Source organism: Tamandua tetradactyla, chromosome X (genome assembly GCF_023851605.1).
Source record: "Tamandua tetradactyla isolate mTamTet1 chromosome X, mTamTet1.pri, whole genome shotgun sequence".
Taxonomy (NCBI): Eukaryota; Metazoa; Chordata; class Mammalia; order Pilosa; family Myrmecophagidae; genus Tamandua; species Tamandua tetradactyla.
Genome location: NC_135353.1, coordinates 156254232 through 156275903, shown reverse-complemented (window position 1 = coordinate 156275903; position 21672 = coordinate 156254232). Strand labels below are relative to the sequence as shown.

General features: G+C 37.4%; 1 protein-coding gene across 6 annotated transcripts in view; it reads left to right on the top strand.

Annotated features, from left to right (window-relative positions):
* Positions 1 to 21672, top strand: part of CDKL5 (cyclin dependent kinase like 5) — a 259957-nt gene that overhangs the window by 127856 nt on the left and 110429 nt on the right. Inside the window, exon 3 of one of the 6 annotated variants that reach the window (XM_077145679.1) lies at positions 7498 to 7614. The exons of the other annotated variants lie outside the window; for them this stretch is intronic. The gene's annotated coding sequence lies outside the window, so the exon portion shown is untranslated. The remainder of the gene's footprint in view (positions 1 to 7497; positions 7615 to 21672) is intronic. 6 annotated transcript variants of the gene reach the window in all.

Genomic DNA, 21672 nt, shown 5'->3' with positions numbered 1-21672 from the left:
GAAGTAGATTGCAACAATTAGTTGTGGAACAGATTTCAGAGTTTGGTATGAATTATAATTGCACAATTTTAGGTTTTTATTTCTAGCTGCTCTAAGGTACTGGAGACTAAAACAAATATCAGTATACTGATTCAGCACTCATACTCATTTGTTAAACCCCACCTTCTCTGTATAACTCCATGATCACCTTTGATCTTTTTCTCACTCTTTAGGGTTATTTGGGCTGTGGCTGTTCCAACTTTTTCATTTTGGAAAGGGCTGTCGATAATGTAGGTTAGGGGGATGGCACTAGTTGATGTTCTGGAGAGGCTGGCCCCTCTGCATTTCAGGACTTATCTGGTCCAGGGACCCATCTGGAGGTTGTAGGTTTCTGGAAAATTACCCTAGTGTATGGAACCTTTGTAGAATCGTATATAATGCCCTAAGTATTCTTTAGGATTGGCAGGAGTGGTTTTGGTTAGGGTTTGGCAAGTTATCATAGTAGCAATGTCTAACTGAAGCTTACATAAGAGTGACCTCCAGAGTAGCCTCTGGACTCTATTTGAACTCTCTCAGCCACTGACACCTTATTTGTTACACTTCTTTTCTCCCTTTTGATCAGGATGGCATTGTTGCTCCCACGGTGCCAGGGGCAGACTCATCCCTGGGAGTTGTCTCCCATGCTGCCAGGGAGACTTGCATCCCTGGATGTCATGCCTCACGTAGTGGGGAGAGCAATGATTTCACTTGTAGAGTTGGGCTTAGAGAGGGGCCACATCTGAGCAACAAAAGAGGTTCTTCGGAGGTGACTTTTAGGCATGCCTGTAGGCTAAACTTCGCCACTACATACATAAGCTTCACAAGAGCAAGCCTCAAGATCAAGGGCTTGGCCTGTTGATTTGGGTGTCCCTAATGTTTGATATAGTATCCAGAGTTTCCCCACTGGTAAAGTTTAATAGTTCCATATTGTTTCTCCTATCCCTCAAGGGACTTTGCCAATACTTTTTTGTTATCTGCTTAGTATACTCTGGAATGTATCCAGGCATTACATTAAACTATACAGTATTAAAGTCTCTCATTCTTATTCTTTAACCCAGGGTCTTTTGCAGAGCAGAATATTTTAATTTTTGATGAAGTCTAGCTTATTTCTTTCTTTTATGAATTGTGCTTTTGGTGCCAAGTCTAAAAACTCTTTGCCTAGCCCCAGTTCCCAAAGATTTTTTCTTTGTTTCAAAAAGTTTTATAGATTTAAATTTTGCATTTAAGTCCATGCTGTTTTAAATTACTTTGGGAAAGATGTGAGATTTGGGTCAAAGTTTTTTTTTTTGCCTGTGAATGTCCAACTTCTCCAGCACTATTCATTGAAAAGCCTATCCTTCCATTGATTTTGTTTTGCACTCTTGTCAAAAATCAGTTGGGCTTATATATGTGGTTCTATTACTTGGGTTCTCTTTTCTGTTTCATGATCTATTTTTCTACCCCTCTGCCAATATGACACTGCTTGATTATTGTATGTAGTTATTTAGTAAGCCTTAACATCAAGTAGAGTGATTCCTCCCACTTTGTTCTGCTTTTTCAAAATTTTGTTAGCTATTCTGGGTCTTGTGCCTTCCCACTGATATTTTAGAATAAATTTGTCTATGTCTATGAAACACTTACTGGAATTTGGATAGGAAATGTGTTAAACCTACATTACCAGTTTGGGAAGAATTGACATCTTTCCTTTGAGTCTTCTAATCCATGAACATGGTATGTTTCTCCATTTATTTAACACTTGGATTTTCTTCATCAACGCTTTGTAGTGTTCAGGATACAGATTCTGTAGATATTTTGTGTGATTTTACTTAAATATTTCATTTTCATTGGAGAATTGTAAATGGTACTGTTTTTAGTTTTGGTGTCTATATGTTTGTTGTTTGTGTTTAGAAATAGAAATGTAGTTGATTCTTGTGTGTTGATCTTGTATCCTATAACCTTGCTGAATTCACTTATTCTAGGAGTTTATTAGAGTCCTTGGAATTTTCTACATAGGCTATCATGTCATCTGTAAATATTGTCAGTTGTATTTCTTGCTTTATTACTCTGACTAAAACTTCCAATACTATGTTGAATAAGAATGGTGAGAGCAGACATTTTCGTCTTGTTCTTAATCAAGAAAGCATTCAGTCTTATACCATTAAATAACATAATAGCTGTAGGTTTCTTTGGATGTCATCAGCAAGTTGAAGAAATCCCACTCTATTACTAATTTGCTTAAGGGTTTTTATCATGATTGTGTATTGGACTTTTTTTTTTTCCAAACTATTGTATTGTGTCAGTTAGTATGATCATATAATTTTTCTTCTTTACCCTGTTGATAGGGTAGGATGCATTGATTTTTGAATGTTGAATCAGCCTTGCATATCTGAAGTAAATCCAACTCATTCACAGTGTATTTTTCTTTATATACTGATGTGCTGAATTATATTTGCTAATATTTTGTTGAAGATTGTTATGTCTGATTCTTTTCTCTTTTAAACTTTGCCAACCTTGTTAGATGTTTGTCAATTTTGTTGATCATTTTGAGGAACCAACTTTTTGCTTCAGTGGTTTCCTCAGTTGTTTTCCTGTTTTCAATTTCATTAATTTCTGCTTTTATCTTTTTATTTCCTAACTTATGCTTGCTTTGGGTTTATTTTTCTTTTTCTAGTCTTGAGGTAAGATTTTAGATTATTGGTTTGAGACTTTTCCTCTTTTCTAATGTATGCACGTAGTGCTATAAATTTCCCTCTCAGTACTGCTTAGTTACTTCTCACATATTTCAGTATGTTCTATTTCACCCTCATTCAGTTCTATGGAATTTTAAAATTTCCTCTAAGGTATCTTCTTTGACCCCTGGGTTATTTAGAGGTGTTTTAATTTCCAAGTGTTTGAAGATTTTCCTGTTAACTTTCTCTTACTAATATTTAATTTGATTCCATTTTGGTCAGAGGACATACTCTGTACGATTTCAGTTCTTTAAACTTTTGTTGAGATTATTTGAAAAGGGTATGCATTCTGCTGTTGTTGGGTGTAATGTTTTATATATGTCTGTGAGACCCTGTTGGTTTCATTTTCTTCATCTTCTAGACTTGAGGATTTTTTTGGATTCTGTCTTGGTTTATATATGTTTATATTTTTTGAGAGTATCAGTTTAGTATTCTTAGTCGTTGATCTAGGGATAATTAAACATGTAACTTATCACACTCTACTGGTATCTTTATTACTTCAAGTGGTGAAATGCTTTCCTTTAGGTCCCTTTACCCTCCTTATTCATACTTAAGTATTTCTTCCACATACATTGAGTACTCCATTGGGTGGTATTATCCCTTTAGGTCCTTTTACCCTCCTTATTCATACTTGTCTTAAGTATTTCTTCCACATACATTGTGTACTCCTTTGGGTGGTGTTATTATTTAAAATTGTTGATTCAACCATCAAATATGATTTATGCAACTCATAAGAAGAGGGATAGGCTATTATATTTAACTTCCTGACCCCCTTTATTTTTGACCCATTCTGCTGTTCTTTTTCTTAAGTTTCAAGCCTTCTTTGGTTGTCATTTACTTTCTGTTTAGGAAACTTTCTTTAGCTATTCTTTAAGGGTAGGTTTGCCAGCAACAACCTCTCTTAAGTTTTCCTTCATCTGAGAATGCCGTTATTTCCCCTTTGTTTCTGAAGGATATTTTTGCTTGATACAGAATTCTCCGTTGACAGTTCTTTTGCTTCAGCACTTGAAAATTGTTATGTCACTTTCCTTTTGGCCTCTATGCTTCCTGATGAGGATCTGCTGTCATTCCAGTTCTTTTTTTCTCCTTGCAGATAAGTTGCTGTTTCTTTCTCATGACTTTCAAGACTTTTTCTTTTAGTTTTTCAGAAGTTTAACTGTAATGTATCTTTATATAGATTTCTTCGGGTTTATCCAGTTTGGAGTTTGCCCATCTTCTTGATCTGTAGGTTTATGTCAGCCGTTATTTCTTTGAATACTTTTTCAGTCCCTTTTGTGTTTCCTCTCTCTTTGTGGGACTCTGAAGACACAAATATTAGGTCTTTTGTTATAGTCCCACATGTCCCTGAGGTTCTGTTAATTTTTTCCCATCTGTTTTTTTTCTGGATTGTTCAGATTGGTAGTTTCTATTGTTCTGTCTTCAAGGTCATTGTTTCTTTCCTCTCCATGCTGCTTTTGAGCCTGTCCATTAATTTTTTTTATCATAGTTGTTGTATTATATTTTTCATTTCATAAAGTCTTTTTTTCATGTTTTCTTTCTTTGCTGAGAATTCCTGTTTTTTCATTTGTTCTAGGTGTGTTTGTAATTGCTCGTTTTTATGATGGGTGCTTTAAAATTCTTGTCAGATAATTCTGACACCTCTGTCATCTCCATGTTGAGATTTTCAACCTGGAGGTTTTTAGTAGGACAAGTGATTTTCCATTGAAACCTGGACATTTGAGGTATTAATTTTATGAGACTCTGGATCTTATTTAAATCTTCTGTGGCATCCTCAGACACCACTCCAACAAGGGAAGGGGAGGGTGTCACATCATTAGTACCAGATAGGGGTGAAATTCAGAATTTTCACTTCGCCTCCATTGACACTTGGTGTCAAAGGGCTCCTTGTTACTGCTTGATGTGGTTGGGAGTTGAGACTACCCCTAGATCTCTGCTGACCATCCTGGATGGGAGGGACAGGAATGCCTTATTACTGTTCCCCTAAAGGCCTCATTATAGCTAGCCAGTGGTGAAAGTCCTAATTCTCCACTAGGTCTTCTCTGAAACTACCCTGGTGGGGAGGGGAAAGGAGCTCCTTGAAACCACTGAGGTGTCATGAAGGCCTAGGCTCCCTAAGTGATCATCACTGTCATGTGGGCCTCATCTGTGCCCGATGAGGTAAAAATCCTGGCTACCCACTCAGTGTTCTTTGGTAGAGAGTTGGGCACTTCTTTACAGCCTGGCCAGGGTAGAAGTCTAGGCTTTCCTCTTAGCCATTTCTGACATGGGTGAGACCAGAGTTTTCACTGTGATATTTGGATGGGTTAAGGTGGTCACTTGTCAAAAGTTTTCTATTTTGGTAGGCTGTTCCTTTCCTGGTCATTCAGCTACAGAAAGCAAGCTTTTGTTAGAGCTATTTTTAATTCTGTGTCCATTGGTCTTTTGGGATTGCCACTTCTCTAGCACCAAATTTGGGATATATGAAGTTAAAAGAAAACTTAGGGAACTCGCCACTGTGTTGTTCCTTGGATTTGAGTTCCCTAACCAGTCTGACAACTTTTTACCCCTTTTAGAGTCTTCTTTGGTTTGTGTTATGTATATATATAATGTCTAGGGTTTTTAGTTGTACTTAGCAATAGGAGTAAGTACAAGTATTTCTATTCCATCTTTCTAGAAACAGAAATCCTCTTGGTTCTTTTTTATAATGTCTGTTACTTTGCTAAGATTTTTAAATTTTCCTTTTGTTTCAAAAAATTTGTAATTGCTTTGTTGAAGCATACCAGTGATACTGTCTGCTTATACCTGGTGGCGGATGGAAGACTAGCTCCCCACTCAAACTCACTGACACTATCCTTGCAGGGGAATTGGAGTACTCACTACCTGCTTTTCTCAAGTGGGGAATGGAAGAGTAGCTTCCTATGTGGTGCTGCAGACAGTACTCTAGCTGGGGGGTTGGAGTGTTGCTGCTGATGCCACAAAACAGGAAGATCATTGGAGTGCTACCTGCTTCTGTCAGGCAGGAGGTAGAAGATTAGTTCCCTGTTCAGCCCCACAGCCCCACTGGGTAGGGTAATTGGAGTACTGCTGACTGCTTCTGGGGGACAGGGCTGAGTCGTAGTGGTGGCGATGGTAGTGACAGTGGAAAAATGCCTCCCCTATGGGCCCTGTTGAAACTGTAGTTGAGGGTCATACTGTTTTTCCATTGGTGCTTGCCTCAAGTAGTGGAGGTTTTGCCAAACCGTTTTTCTGCTGTTAATCCACCCTTTTCCTGGCCCTTTGGCTAAGGGGGAATAGGGTTTTCTTGGACCTTTTTAATATTTGCCTTTGGTAGTTTCAGATTAGCAGTATCTGCAGTGCAGTGTCTGGGATGTATCAGAGGCAATAAGGAAACTCAGCGAACTCACTGCCATATTCCTCAAGTCCTGAGCTCCCTTGGCAGACTGCCTTCTTTCCACCTTGTGTTTCTGTTCTCACTTGTATTATGTCTAGAGTTTTTTTGGTGTTAAGAGGGAAAACCTGGGAGGAATGGCGATGCTCCATCTTGATCAGATCTAGAAATCTCCATATATATTTTTTAATGTATAATGAAAATTCTAAAATAAATTATGTAAACAACATTTTATATGATCACATTAGCTCATTCTTTAAATATATTGGGTATCAAGCACCGTGATGGATCCTGGTGTCTGTATATAGAACTAGGACATAGCCCTTAGTTTTCTAGAGATCGGCAACTTATGGAATATATTTTAACTTGTCCCATGACACTCAGCAGGAAAGCACTTGCAATTCTTTATTTTAGAAATAAAACTAAATGTGACTCCATGCCACCTAGCTTGTTGATGTCAGGTACTACTGAAGCTTCTTCCCCTTCTATTGACTGATATAAGACTCCTTTGGCTTATGAGGTGCCAGGAAAATGGGGGAAAGTGCCTAGTCCTTGGTGCCTTGTTGTTACCATGGTTACCATTGCTTGTTACCTTGGCTACCATTACACCTTTTGCCATGTGCTACCATCCAGTGGCCACTGTTTTTCTGCCCCTGCCTCTCCAAGTGGTGGTGCTTAGTGATCAGACTGGAGGACAAGTAGCACCATTGTCACAAGTCCTGGACACCCCTCTGCCACATGCAGAGGTACTGTTCCATTGTCCTCCCTGTCCTGTAAACTCCAGATGTCCTTGCTGTTAGTCCACTCAGTGGGGAATTTGGCTGTACTGTCTCTCTGAGTCTGGACTTCATAAAAATAAGGACTGTTAGTTCTCCCCAGAGGCAGGAGGAGCCAGACCCCAGGGACACAATCCCATGCCCTCTGAGTTTTTTTTTAAACTTCTTTGGTGATTTGGAAATACCCAAGAGCAGAGCATTTTGAACTTTTTCCTTGATGATGACAGTGACAATGGTAAAGATACTTGATTTATGTGCTGTTATGAGCATTTTACTTGTCTCCTCTCTTCTCATTTGATTCTAACAGCAACTTCAGGTGTAAGTTATATTATTAGACACAATTTTCAAAAAAATGAAATCACGGTATAGAAAAATTAAATCACTTGTCTAAGATCACTCAGCCAGTAGGTGATGGAGCCAAGATTCCAATCCAGGCAGTCTGGCTCCAGAGCTGAAGTTCTTACCTTATCTGGAGTTGAGTTTTACTTTTGCTTTATTATTATTTGTTTGAAATCAAGATTGTATTTGTCTGAAAAAAAGTGGTTCAGGGTTTCTCAGCAGTATTGTGAAATTAAATGTTATTATAGAATATTCCCAATTAAAAAGTCTTTCGTTTTCTTTCTTGTAGAATCATCTAGATTTGGCAATAGGACTATGAAAAGTAGCTAGAACGTCTTTTGCATTTTCAACTCCTTGGAATATAGCCCCCTAATGATCAGATTTGTCTGTTTGTTTCTGTAACCAGGTAACAATTTCTGCTTTTTTGTTTGGTTGTTTAGGACACAATAGGAAATTTAACCAGATTATATTGGATTATATATCACATTTCTTTATGTATCAGTGATATTCTCTATTGCTTCAGATGACTTTTTGTTCAATTACAGGTAGTAAAATAACTGGAAAGATGTTTCACAAGTTATTATATAAATTTGATATGATTTCATGCCACTGAATTTAAACCCTAAATTAGGGGCTTATCCTAAAGCAATTATAATGTAGCCAGGTTTCTCTGTTCAGAAAAGATTCATGCTCCCTTGCTTTTTCAGTGAAAACATATTTCAATTTTTCCATTCATTTGAAATGTAGAATCAGGTTTCATTTACATGCATATTCTATGTGTTTGGTGGTATAATCTAACAGTTTGTTCTATCCCTTGTAAACACAGTGTTGAATATAAATTTCTGCCATGTTTTGCTTAGAGAATAATATATAATTTCTCCTAAAGTCATCCATTTATTTGTGTTTTTCATACCATTGGCTCTTAAATTTCCATAAGCAGTTTCCATGTGATTTATCTAAATTTATCGGAAGCAGACATTATCTTAATATTCTTATTAATTTATAACTCATGCTGTTTGAGTAAATTCTTTCTTGATATAAAAAAAATCCTTGTTGATCACTTCCGGAGAAGATGGCGGCTTAGTAAGACGCGCGGGTCTTAGTTCCTCCTCCAGAACAGCTACTAGGGGAGTAGAAACGATACAGAACAGCTCCCGGAGCCACGACAGAGATCAAGAAGACAGTGTACCCCATTCTGGAACAGCTGACTGGCTGGGAGAACCCACACCGGTGAGATTGCTGAGGGGGCGCAGGCTGCCCCGGGGCGGCAGGCGGCCGGAGTCCCTCCCTCCCTCCTTCCCGGGCCGGCTGGGAGAATTGGACAGGCGGTCCCCTCAAGCCACGGCGGCTGGCGCCCCCCCCCCCACGCGCGGCCCCCCGGACTAGCTGGGAGAATTGGATCAGAGATCCCCAGGCCACGGAGAATGGTGACCAGGGTCCCTTCCAAACACGTGACTTCCCGGTCCGGCTGGGAACGGTGCACTCCCCCGGGCCGTGGCGGCTGGCACCCTCCTGCCACGCTTGGCGCCCCGGGCCCGGCTGGGAGATTTGGATGGGAGCTCTCCCGGGCTCCGGCGGCGGGCCACCCTCCCCGCGTTCGGATCCCTGGGCCGACTGGGAGATTTGGATTGGCACTCCTCCAAGCCACTTCGACTGGCGAACCTCCCCCACGGAGAGAGATTTCCAAAGTTAAAGGACCCACAGCACCTTTTACTGGTGGGACCCGCAGACAAACGAGTGCCACGAGCGCCACCTACTGGGCAGGATAAGAGAAACAGAACCCAGAGATTTCACAGAAAAATCTTTCAACCTGTTGGGTCCCACACCCAGGGAAATCTGATTAAATGCCCAGACGCCAGCAGAAGATAACGGATCACGCTCAGAAAATTGAAAATACGGCCAAGTCAAAGGAACAAACCAATAATTCAAATGAGATACAGGAGCTGAGACAACTAATGCTGAATATACGAACAGAAATGGAAAACCTCTTCAAAAACGAAATCTATAAATTGAGGGAGGACATGAAGAAGACATGGGCCGAACATAAAGAAGAAATAGAAAAATTGAAAAAACAAATCACAGAACTTAATAGAAGTGAAGGACAAAGTAGAAAAGATGGAAAAAACAATGGATACCTACAATGATAGATTTAAAGAGACAGAAGATAGAATTAGTGATTTGGAGGATGGAACATCTGAATTCCAAAAAGAAACAGAAACTATCGGGAAAAGAATGGAAAAACTTGAACAGGGTATCAGGGAACTCAAGGACAATATGAACCGCACAAATATACGTGTTGTGGGTGTCCCAGAAGGAGAAGAGAAGGGAAAAGGAGGAGAAAAACTAATGGAAGAAATTATCACTGAAAATTTCCCAACTCTTATGAAAGACCTAAAATTACAGATCCAAGAAGTGCAGCGCACCCCAAAGAGATTAGACCCAAATAGGCGTTCTCCAAGACACTTACTAGTTAGAATGTCAGAGGTCAAAGAGAAAGAGAGGATCTTGAAAGCAGCAAGAGAAAAACAATCCATCACATACAAGGGAAACCCAATAAGACTATGTGTAGATTTCTCAGCAGAAACCATGGAAGCTAGAAGGCAGTGGGATGATATATTTAAATTACTAAAAGAGAAAAACTACCAACCAAGACTCCTATATCCAGCAAAATTATCCTTCAAAAATGAGGGAGAAATTAAAACATTCTCAGACAAAAAGTCACTGAGAGAATTTGTGACCAAGAGACCAGCTCTGCAAGAAATACTAAAGGGAGCACTAGAGTCAGATACAAAAAGACAGAAGAGAGAGGTATGGAGAAGAGTGTAGAAAGAAGGAAAATCAGATATGATATATATAATACAAAAGGCAAAATGTTAGAGGAAAATATTATCCAAACAGTAATAACACTAAATGTTAATGGACTGAATTCCCCAATCAAAAGACATAGACTGGCAGAATGGATTAAAAAACAGGATCCTTCTATATGCTGCCTACAGGAAACACATCTTAGACTCAAAGATGAACATAGGTTGAAAGTGAAAGGTTGGGAAAAGATATTTCATGCAAATAACAACCAGAAAAGAGCAGGAGTGGCTATACTAATATCCAACAAATTAGACTTCAAATGTGAAACAGTTAAAAGAGACAAAGAAGGACACTATCTACTAATAAAAGGAACAATTAAACAAGAAGACATAACAATCATAAATATTTAGGCACCGAACCAGAATGCCCCAAAATACGTGAGGAATACACTGCAAACACTGAAAAGGGAAATAGATTCATATACCATAATAGTTGGAGACTTCAATTCACCACTCTCATCAATGGACAGAACATCTAGACAGAGGATCAATAAAGAAATAGAGAATCTGAATATTACTATAAATGAGCTAGACTTAACAGACATTTATAGGACATTACATCCCACAACAGCAGGATACACCTTTTTCTCAAGTGCTCATGGATCATTCTCAAAGATAGACCATATGCTGGGTCACAAAGCAAGTCTTAACAAATTTAAAAAGATTGAAATCATACACAACACTTTCTCGGATCATAAAGGAATGAAGTTGGAAATCAATAATAGGCGGAGTGCCAGAAAATTCACAAATACGTGGAGGCTCAACAACAAACTCTTAACCAACGAGTGGGTCAAAGAAGAAATTGCTAGAGAAATCAGCAAATACCTCAAGGCAAATGAAAACGAAAACACAACATATCAAAACTTATGGGATGCAGCAAAGGCAGTGCTAAGAGGGAAATTTATTGCCCTAAATGCCTATATCAGAAAAGAAGAAAAGGCAAAAATTCAGGAATTAACTGTCCACTTGGAAGAACTGGAGAAAGAACAGCAAACTAATCCCAAAGCAAGCAAAAGGAAAGAAATAACAAAGATTAGAGCAGAAATAAATGAAATTGAAAACATGAAAACAATAGAGAAAATCAATAAGACCAGAAGTTGGTTCTATGAGAAAATCAACAAGATTGATGGGCCCTTAGCAAGACTGACAAAAAGAAGAAGAGAGAGGATGCAAATAAATAAGATCAGAAATGGAAGAGAACACATAACTACTGACCTCACAGAAATAAAGGAGGTAATAACAGGATACTATGAACAACTTTACGCTAATAAATACAACAATTTAGATGAAATGGACGGGTTCCTGGAAAGACATGAACAACCAACTTTGACTCAAGAAGAAATAGATGACCTCAACAAACCAATCACAAGTAAAGAGATTGAATTAGTTATTCAAAAGCTCCCTAAAAAGAAAAGTCCAGGACCAGACGGCTTCACATGTGAATTCTATCAAACATTCCAGAAAGAATTAGTACCAACTCTCCTCAAACTCTTCAACATAATCGAAGTGGAGGGAAAACTACCTAATTCATTCTATGAAGCCAACATCACCCTCATACCAAAACCAGGCAAAGATATTACAAAAAAAGAAAGCTACAGACCAATCTCTCTAATGAATACAGATGCAAAAATCCTCAATAAAATTCTAGCAAATCGTATCCAACAACACATTAAAAGAATTATACATCATGACCAAGTAGGATTCATCCCAGGTATGCAAGGATGGTTCAACATAAGAAAATCAATTAATGTAATACACCATATCAACAAATCAAAGCAGAAAAATCACATGATCATCTCAATTGATGCAGAGAAGGCATTTGACAAGATTCAACATCCTTTCCTGTTGAAAACACTTCAAAGGATAGGAATACAAGGGAACTTCCTTAAAATGATAGAGGGAATATATGAAAAACCCACAGCAAATATCATCCTCAATGGGGAAAAATTGAAAACTTTCCCCCTAAGATCAGGAACAAGACAAGGATGTCCACTATCACCACTATTATTCAACATTGTGTTGTACGTTCTAGTCAGAGCAATTAGACAAGAAAAAGAAATATAAGGCATCAAAATTGGAAAGGAAGAAGTAAAACTATCACTGTTTGCAGACGATATGATGCTATACGTCGAAAACCCGGAAAAATCCACAACAAAACTACTAGAGCTAATAAATGAGTACAGCAAAGTAGCAGGTTACAAGATCAACATTCAAAAATCTGTAGCATTTCTATACACTAGCAATGAACAAGCGGAGGGGGAAATCAAGAAACGAATCCCATTTGCAATTGCAACTAAAAGAATAAAATACCTAGGAATAAATTTAACTAAAGAGACAAAAAACCTATATAAAGAAAATTACAAAAAACTGCTAAAAGAAATCACAGAAGACCTAAATAGATGGAAGGGCATACCGTGTTCATGGATTGGAAGACTAAATATAGTTAAGATGTCAATCCTACCTAAATTGATTTACAGGTTCAATGCAATACCAATCAAAATCCCAACAACTTATTTTTCAGAAATAGAAAAACCAATAAGCAAATTTATCTGGAAGGGCAGGGTGCCCCGAATTGCTAAAAACATCTTGAGGAAAAAAAAACGAAGCTGGAGGTCTTGCACTGCCTGACTTTAAGGCATATTATGAAGCCACAGTGGTCAAAACAGCATGGTATTGGCATAAAGATAGATATATCGACCAATGGAATTGAATAGAGTGCTCAGATATAGACCCTCTCATCTATGGACATTTGATCTTTGATAAGGCAGTCAAGCCAACTCACCTGGGACAGAGCAGTCTCTTCAATAAATGGTGCCTAGAGAACTGGATATCCATATGCAAAAGAATGAAAGAAGACCCATATCTCACACCCTACACAAAAGTTAACTCAAAATGGATCAAAGATCTAAACATTAGGTCTAAGACCATAAAACAGTTAGAGGAAAATGTAGGGAGATATCTTATGAATCTTACAATTGGAGGCAGTTTTATGGACCTTAAACCTAAAGCAAGAGCACTGAAGAAGGAAATAAATAAATGGGAACTCCTCAAAATTAAACACTTTTGTGCATCAAAGAACTTCATCAAGAAAGTAGAAAGACAGCCTACACAATGGGAAACAATATTTGGAAATGACATATCAGATAAAGGTCTAGTATCCAGAATTTATAAAGAGATTGTTCAACTCAACAACAAAAAGACAGCCAACCCAATTACAAAATAGGAAAAAGAGTTGAACAGACACCTACCAGAAGAGGAAATATGGATGGCCAAGAGGCACATGAAGAGATGCTCAATGTCCCTGGCCATTAGAGAAATGCAAATCAAAACCACAATGAGATATCATCTCACACCCACCAGAATGGCCATTATCAACAAAACAGAAAATGACAAGTGCTGGAGAGGATGCGGTGAAAGAGGCACACTTATCCACTGTTGGTGGGAATGTCAAATGGTGCAACCACTGTGAAAGGCAGTTTGGCGGTTCCTCAAAAAGCTGAATATAGAATTGCCATACGACCCAGCAATACCATTGCTGGGAATCTACTCAAAGGAATTAAGGGCAAAAACTCAAACGGACATTTGCACACCAATGTTTATAGCAGCGTTATTTACAATTGCAAAGAGATGGAAACAGCCAAAATGTCCCTCAACAGACGAGTGGCTAAACAAACTGTGGTATATACATACGATGGAATATTATGCAGCTTTAAGACAGGATAAAATTATGAAGCATGTAATAACATGGATGGACCTAGAGAACATTATGCTGAATGAGTCTAGCCAAAAACTAAAAGACAAATATTGTATGGTCCCAATGATGTGAATCAACATTCGAGAATAAACTTGGAATATGTCATTGGTAAAAGAGTTCAGCAGGAGTTAGAAACAGGGTAAGGTAATGGGTAATTGGAGCTGAAGGGATACAGACTGTGCAACAGGACTAGATACAAAAACTCAAAAATGGACAGCACAATAATACCTAATTGTAAAGTAATCATGTTAAAACACTGAATGAAGCTGCTTCCGAGCTATAGGTTTTTGTTTTGTTCTTACTATTATTACTTTTATTTTTTTTCTCTATATTAACATTCTATATCTTTTTCTGTTGTGTTGCTAGTTCTTCTAAACCGATGCAAATGTACTAAGAAACGATGATCATGCATCTATGTGATGATGTTAAGAATTACTGATTGCATATGTAGAATGGTATGATTTCTAAATGTTGGGTTAATTTCTTTTTTCCGTTAATTGAAAAAAAAAAAAAAAGAAGGCAAGGAATGAACAAAAAGAAGAAATTGAAAGTTGGAAAAAACAAATCACAGAACTTAAGGGAATGAAAGGCAAGGTAGAAGAGATGGAAAAAACAATGGAAATCTACAATGGTAGATTTCGAGAGACAGGACATAGGATTAGTGAACTGGAGGACGGAACATCTGAAATCCAGCAAGGAAAAGAAAATATAGGGGAAAAAATGGAAAAATATGAGCAGGGACTCAGGGAATTGAAAGACAACATGAAGCGTACAAATATACGTGTTGTGGGTATCCCAGAAGGAGAAGAGAAGGGAAAAGGAGGAGAAAAACTAATGGAGGAAATTATCACTGAACATTTCCCAACTCTTATGAAAGACTTAAAATTACAGATCCAAGAAGTGCACTGTACCCCGAAGAGAATAGATCCAAATAGACATACTCCAAGACCTTTACTAATCAGAATGTCAGAGGTCAAAGAGAAAGAGAGGATCTTGAAAGCAGCAAGAGAAAAGCAATCCATCACATACAAGGGAAGCCCAACAAGACTGTGTACAGATCTCTCAGCAGAAACCATGGAAGCTAGAAGACAGTGGGATGATATATTTAAGTTACTAAAAGAGAAAAACTGCCAACCAAGAATTCTATATCCAGCAAAATTGTCCTTCAAAAATGAGGGAGAAATTAAAACATTTTCAGACGAAAAATCACTGAGAGAATTTGTGACCAAGAGATCAGCTGTACAAGAAATACTAAAGGGAGCACTAGAGACAGATAACATAGGCAGAAGAGAGAGGTGTGGAGAAGACTAATAGAAAGGAAGACTATGAGTAAAGATAAAAAGAAGGAAAATTAGATATGACATATAAAATCCAGAAGGCAAAATAGTGGAAGAAAGTACTACCCATGCAGTAATAACACTGAATGTTAATGGATTAAACTCTCCAATCAAAAGGCATAGTCTGGCAGAATGGATTAAAAAACAGGACCCATCTATATGCTGTCTCTACTCAAAGGGCACGAGCCCAAGGACACAAATGGACATTTACACACCAATGTTTATAGTAGCATTACTTACAATTACCAAGAGATGGAAGCAACCAAAATGTCCATCAACAGACGGTTGGCTAAACAAACTGTGGCATTTACATAAGATGGAATATTATGCAGCTGTAAGACAGAATAAAGTTATGAAGTATATAACAACATGAATGGACCTTAAGAACATTATGCTGAGTGTGATTTGCCAGAAACAAAAGGACAAATACTGTATGGCCTCACTGATATTAACTGACATTAGTGAATAAACTTGGAATATTTTGTTGATAACAGAGACCATCAGGAGATAGAAATAGGGTAAGATATTGGGCAATTGGAGCTGAAGGGATACAGATTGTACAACAGGACTGAATATAAAAACTCAGAAATGGACAGCACAATATTACCTAACTGTAATACAATTATGTTAGAACACTGAATGAAGCTGCATATGAGAATGATAGAGGGAGGAGGGCTGGGACATAAATGAAATCACAAAGAAAGATAGACGAAAAAGATCGAGATGGTATAATCTAGGAATGCCTAGAGTGTATAATGATAGTGACTAAATGTACAAATTTAAAAAATGTTTTTGCATGAGGAAGAACAAAAGAATGTCATTACTGCAGTGTGCTGAAAATAGATGGTACTTAATATTTTAAAATTTCAACTAATGTGTGAGACTAAAGCAAAAAATGTTCATTTGGTACAAATCTATACTTTGACTAGTGCATCTCCTAATATAACTTATGTAGATAGTTGATTGAACACCTTAAGTACATGGAACTTTGTAGGAACTTTGTATAGGACATGAGATTCTGTTGATTTGTCCAGGTGATGCCCTGATGAATCCCAGAGCTTTTTGATCAGTGAGTGGAAAAGTATTTGCAAAGTCCCCTTTGGGGAATGGTGAGAACGGGGGAAAACTCAACTTCCCCAAGTTGAATTCTTGATATTCTCACAAGCAGTGTGGACAACCAAAGCTGTAGGCTGAGCCCCCAGTCTTGGGGTTTGTTCATATGAAACTTAACCCCTCAGGGGATAGGTGAAGCCTACTTAAAATTAAGCCTAAGAGTCACCCCCAAGAGAACCTCTTTTGTTGCTCAGATGTGGCCTCTCTCTCCAGCCAACACAGCAAGCAGACTCACCACTCTCCCCCCTGTCTACGTGGGACATGACTACCAGGGGTGTGGATCTTCCTGGCAGCGTCGGACAGAAATCCCAGAATGAGCTGAGATTCAGCATCAAGGAATTGAGAAAAACTCTAGAATGAGCTGAGACCCAGCATCAAGGGATTGAGAAAACCTTCCTGACCAAAAGGGGGAAGAGTGAAATGAGACAATGTGTCAATGGCTGAGAGATTCCAAACAGAGTCGAGAGATTATCCTGGAGGTTATTCTTATGCATTAAGTAGATATCACCTTGTTATCCAAGATGTAATGGAGAGGCTGGAGGGAACTGCCTGAAAATGTAGAGCTGTGTTCCAGTAGCCATGTTTCTTGATGATGATTGTATAATGATATAGCTTTCACAGTGTGACTGTGTGATTGTGAAAACCTTGTTTCTGATGCTCCTTTTATCTTCCTTGTCAACAGATGAGAGGAACATATGGAATAAAAATAAATAATAGGGGGAACAAAAGTTAAAATGAATTTAGTTTGAAATGCTAGTGATCAGTGAAAGGGAGGGGTAAGGGGTATGATATGTAAAATTTTTTTTTTCTGTTTTTCATTTTTCTGTTGTCTTTTTATTTCTTTTTCTCAATTGATGCAAATGTTCTGGGAAATGATCATGACGATGAATATGCAACTGTATGATGATATTGTGAATTCCTGGGTGTATGTATTGGGAATGTTTGTGTTTCTTTCCTGTAATTTTTTTAATTAATAAAAAAATTAAATTAAAAAAAAAGGAATTAACTAGAAATAGCAGGGCTTTCTTCTTGTGATTTAAATAGCAGCCCAAATATCACCTCCTCAGGTATCTGCCCCCTTATCCCTCAGTAGATACTCTATTGAATTGCACTGTTGTTTTTTTTTTATAGTAGTTATTAACTTCTTGTTCTGTTACTTGTTTACTTATTATATGTTTCTTCCCTCCAGAACGTAAGCTCTGTAAAAACAGGACTCCCTTTGTCTTGATTCCTATGTCTCCCCATAGCACAGTGCCTAGCACATAGTAGAAACTTGAAAAGAATAGTTGGGCATGGTGGGAGCAAGGGTACTTTTTTATAAAAGTTAGGAGGTGAAGCATCGAATTTAGATTTTATCCTTAAGGGCTTAAGAGAGCTGCCAAGCTGCATGATATATATCTTTTTATCCTGACTCCTGAGCTTGAAAGCAGAGCTGCATTGTAAGTATCTGTTATGTGCATAACTGATGACCTCACTGATTCCTTTAGAGACTATTGTTAGAAGAATAATTTGAGTAGAACAATTCAGTGATATATAGGAAATCAAGTAACCAAACATACCAAAATTTTGTTCAGGTTTATACTATTCTTTGGCTAATTAGCTCTCTTGGAACATTGAACTACTTGAGACTTACATTTTGTTGTTGTTTCAAGGGCACTGCTACTTTGGGGATTTTTGGTCCTTCCTCTTCATACTTCCTCCTATGATGGTTGTAAATAGTTCCTTTTCCATGCCTGTATAACAACATGGTATAGTTTAATTTAGCAGTCATTTTATTACATACCTGTTATATGTAAGGTAAAATGATGGGTACTTGGATATAACGACAAACCAGACATATCTTTTTCAAAAATATTGTAAACTACTGATTTTTATTTGATGTTCATCTCTGTTAGTAAGAGAAAGTGAATCTGGCCTTTTACCACAATGTATATGATTCCTATATTTTACTAATTTTGTATCAGTAGTTAGTTACCCTGTGTGGCACTTGATGGTACTCGTCAAGTGGCATCTAAACCAAGTTTTTGTGCTTTAGGATGCTCACATAGATTTGGAAATCAACAAAAGATAGTGAGAATTTAGGTATTTGAAAGTTAAATAAGCAGTTTAGTGAAATACAAAACAAAAATAAGACGTGCTTTTATTGAAGAAACAAAAACCCCACATATATTTTAAGAGTTATGTTTCATGGTGAATTTTAACAAATATTTAAAAGAAAAATTAGTACCTGTCTTCACAAACTCTTCCAAAAAATTGAAGAGGAAGGAATACTTCCCATTCATTCTATAAAGCCAGTATTACTGTGCTGGTTTGAAAGGATATATGTCCCCTAGAAAAGCCATATTTTAATCTAAATCCCATTTCATAAAGGCAGAATAATCCTGATTCAATACTGTATGTTTGAAACTGTAATCAGATCATCTCCCTGGAAATGTGATTTAATCAAGAGTGGTTGTTAAACTAGATTAGGTGACGACATGTCTCCACCCATTTGGGTGGGTCTTGATAAGTTTCTGGAGTCCTATAAAAGAGGAAACATTTCAGAGAATGAAGCAGATTCGGAGAGAGCAGGAAATGCTGTAGCACTACGAAGCAGAGAGTCCATCAGCCGGTGCTTTGTTGATGAAGAAAGAAGATGCCTCCCAGGGAGCTTCATGAAACAGGAAGCCAGGAGAGAAAGCTAGCAGATGACGCCATGCTCACCATGTGCCCTTACACTTGAGAGAGACCCTGAACTTCATCGGCCTTCTTTAACCAAAATATCTTTTCCTGGATGCTTTTGATTGGACATTTCTATAGTTTTTTTTTTTTTTTTCTTTTCTTTTTTTTATGTGGGAAGGCACCGGGAAGTGAACCCGGGTCCTTGGGCATGGCAGGCAAGCACTCTTACCTGCTGATCCACCGTGGCCCTATAGTGTTTTAATTGGAACATTTTCTCGGCCTTAGAACTGTAAACTAGCAACTCATTAAATTCCCCTTTTTAAAAGCCATTCCGTTTTTGGTATATTACATTCTGGCAGCTAGCAAACTAGAACAATTACCTTAATACCAAAGGCAGACGAAAGTATTACAAGAGAAGAAAACCATGCAGACCAATATCTCTCATGAATCTAGATGTAAAAATTCTCAACAAAATACTAGCAAATTGAATTCTGCATCTAATACAAGAATCACCTTGTCATGATAAAAACACTAAACAAAGTAAGAATAAAAGGCCACCTCCTCAACCTGATTAAGAGCATCTGCAAAAACCCACCATTAATACCATATTTGATGGTGAAAGACTAAATGCTTTCCCTCCCAGGACCAAGACAAGGATGTTCTCATCACTTTTATCCAATGTTGTATTTGTAGGTTTTAGCCAAGGCAATTAGGCAAGAAAAAGAAAGAATTAGAAATCAGAAAAAAGCTATCTCTGTTTTCAGGTAACATAGTCTAGTATATAGAAAATCCTAAGAAATCCAGTAAAAACAATTAGAACTAATGGACAAGTTCAAAAATATTGTAGAATATAAGGTTGATATACAAAAATCAGTTGTATTTCCATACACTAGCAATGAACATACCAAATATGAAATTATACAAACAATTCCTTTTATAATAGCATGAAAAAGAAAATATGCTTAGGATTAAATTTAACAGAAGAGGTGCAAAACTTGTACAATGAAAAATACAAAATGTTGTTGAAAGAAATTTAAGAAGATCTAAATAAATGGAAAGACATCCCTTGTTCATGGATCAGAAAACTTAATATTGTTAAGATAGCAGTACTCTTCCAGTTGATCTACAGATTCAGTGAGATCTCTATCAACACCCCATCTGACTTTTTCGTGGAAATTGACAAACTGATCTTAAAATTTCTATGGAAATGCAAGCAACCCAGAATAACCAAAACAATCTTGAAGAAATACAAAGTTGGAAAACCAAAAATTTGGTTTCAAAGCTTTCTAAAAAGCTATGGTAATCAAGACAGTGTGGTACTGGCATATGGATAAATATAGAAATCCATGGAATAGAATTGAGAGTCAAGAAATAAGACCATATATTTATAGTCAACTGATTTTTTTGACAAGGGTGCCAACACAATTCAATAGCATAAAAAGAGCGTTTTAAACAAATAGGACAACTGGATATTTACATGCAAAAGAATGAAGTTGGACTCCTTCCTCACAATATATACAATACTTAATTCAAAATGCATCAATGACCTTAATATAAGAGCTAAAACTATAAAATTTTTAGAAGTAAACATTGGAATGAATCTTTGTAACCTTGGGTTACAATGGTTTTAGCTATGACACCAGACATGCAAGTGATTAAAAAATAGACAAATTGGACTTCATTAATATTAAGCATACTAATAGGAAATAATAGTCTTTTATGGTAGAAAATAGATGCAAACTAAACTTAACATTTGAATAGAGAGCAAATGAACTTGTATCTACTGAATCTTATGATTTATTGTACAAGAAGCTATAGCAATACTTTGTCTATAAGGTAGATATATTAGCTTTATAAGATAAGAAGTTTTCACTAAATAAAGTAGACGCTTTGAAAGTAAGTTTTTAAGAAAAGAAATTGTTCCTACCCATGTTGGATGTGCTTTTCGTTGGTCTACTTGGATAAGATTAAGGTAAAAAGCAGTGGCTTGGAACATTTTTCAGATTTTGATTGTACCATTCTGTTTCCTTGTCTCTAAGTGTGTGAACATATCTGTCAGAAAGAATGATGATGAGATTCTGAGAAATAATCCAATTCAGCTGTTTGAATAGAGCTTCTAAGTTTATCTTGCTATACCTATCAGCCTTTTGCATCTTAGCAGTATCGTAATAATATACTTGAGGACCATGTAACCTAGTAGCCAAAAGATATTAAAACAACATAATTTCTATTTCATATGAACATCAGAGTTTTGTTAAACATGTTTTGGTCCTAGAACCCAGCCATATTTCTCATGAATTGGAAAACATTAAACCTCAGAGTGGTGGTTTAGAGCTTTGTACCACAGAAAAACATGTTCTTAAACTTAATCCATTCCTGTGGGTGTGAACTCTTGTAAATAGGACCTTTTGATGAGGTCACTTCGGTTAAGGTATGGCCCTGGATGGGCCTTAGAGAGAAGGTCACAGAGGAAAAAGCCACAGAAGGAGCAGCCAGAAGCTGGAAGTCACCAGAACCTGGAAGAGAAAGGAGAAACCAGGAAAGACTGCTGTGTACATTCCTATATGACACAGGAGGCCAGGACGAAGGATCATCGTCAGCTAGCCCCAGAATACCAGTCTTCAGAAAGAAATTGATAATGCCTTGATAATGCCTTGATTTGGATTTCTCCTAGCTTCAAAACCGTGTACCGATAAATTCGCATTGTTTAAGCCTACCCATTGCATGGTATTTGC